This window comes from Oratosquilla oratoria, chromosome 5 (assembly GCF_046742065.1).
Source record: "Oratosquilla oratoria isolate Oo_2021 chromosome 5, ASM4674206v1, whole genome shotgun sequence".
Classification (NCBI taxonomy): domain Eukaryota; kingdom Metazoa; phylum Arthropoda; class Malacostraca; order Stomatopoda; family Squillidae; genus Oratosquilla; species Oratosquilla oratoria.
The window spans coordinates 74,170,069-74,171,835 of NC_134781.1; positions in this window are offsets into that span (position 1 = coordinate 74,170,069).

A 1,767-nucleotide genomic window follows, 5' to 3' on the forward strand; every position below is an offset into this window, starting at 1 on the left:
AATTTACTAGAAATTTTCTACGGAACAACTGTAGCTTGTCTATACTTTTGTCAAATTTTCAAAGCTTTCTTTTCTCCTGATCCTTATATATCAATTTCTGGTTTTCTTTTCATATTTTCCATTTTTTCCACTATGCTGATGCTATTTCCTTTTTTTCTCTCTCTCCTGTTAGTGTTGGCACGTATTATCGTACTCTTGAGTTGTAAATATTCAGAAAGATGTCCCAATTCTTCCGTAATTCTTTTGTATCACTAAATTCTCTCCAACCTGGTTTGCCAAATAAGTTCTTCATTTTCTTGAAATCTGTTTTCCTAAAGTAATATGATCCTTTATCTGTGTATGTGTGTACTATTTATGTGCTTAGGTGTGTGTGTGTATGTGTGTATGTCTGCTTGTGTGTGCGTGTGTATTTGTGTTTATGTGTGTGTGTGTGTATGTCTGCTTGTGTGTGCGTGTGTATTTGTGTTTATGTGTGTTTGTGTGTGCGCGTGTACCTGTTTTTAACGCACATGGAATTCTTTGTCGATAATATTTGTTCGTATTAACATGTACCAAAAGACTAAGAGCCTTAAGCCCTCTTTAGTATCTGGAGATTAAGGAGAACTTCAGTCTTCTATAGTCTTTGGTAGAGTCTGCCTGAAACATCAAGGAAAGCAATTAGGTCTCTGAGTTACTTCAAGAAGCTTCTGGAGGTTTGGTCTCCAGAAAACGTTTTCTTGAGCATATTTTGGGTTTTGAGTTCCACCGACGCGACTCGGAGTCCGGGGCCGACTCGAGGACTCTTTCGTGGGATTTGTAATTAGGGATTTTTTCCCGGAAGCTCTTGTCGAGAGCGCCTCGCGCTTCGACCTTCGCCTTCAGTAAATACTGTTCAAGTCTCTCTCCCTCCTTCCCCGCCACATGCACTATTTCTCTTATCCACTTACTCACCTTACATACTTATTTCTCTCTCTCTTTCTCTCTCTCTCTCTCTCTCTCTCTCTCTCTCTCTCTCTCTCTCTCTTTCTTTCTCTCTGTCCCCCTCTCTCTCTTCCTCTCTCCCTCCCTCCCCCCCTCCCTCTGTCCTTCATTTCATCTTTCTCTCCGAGTTCCGTGTAACCTTTGATGTCTCAGTTACCTTCTTTAATAACCATAGTTTTGACCTTTGAGGACAATACTGTCTGACACAAGTATCCTCAGCTCATAGAAGCATCACCTTTGCACGGACACTCAAGATATCACTCGTCCACTCGTTCCAGCAAAATCAGTCAGTCAAACTTTCAAACGCTCGTAAGTCTAGGCTCATGTTCCCGTCTTACCGTCTTCTTATCTAATCGTCTGTATAGCTATCTGTGTTTATCTTTCTGTATTACTATATATCTCTTCGTCGGCTTTTTATCTGTGTCTCTCCGCCTGTCTCTGTCTTTGGCTGTCTGTCTATATATCTATCTGTATGTTTGTATGTCTCTGTATGATTGTCTATCAATATATACATCTATGAGTTTATCTGTTTACCTATTTATCTGTCTATCTACATCTATCTGTCTGTCTGTCCATCCTTCTATCTATCTGTCGGTATATTTACCTATCTATTCCCCCATCTATGTATCCATCGGTCTATCTATTAATCAATCAATCTTTTCATATCTACATGTTACTGACTTATCGGGCGTGAACCCAGAGGGCTTGAACTTTCGAAAATTTGGCAGATGCGATCGAATCTGTGCCAGCAAGAGATGAGTGAGCGTCCTGCCCCCGTCACACAAGCGTGTAGTACCGCAATAATTG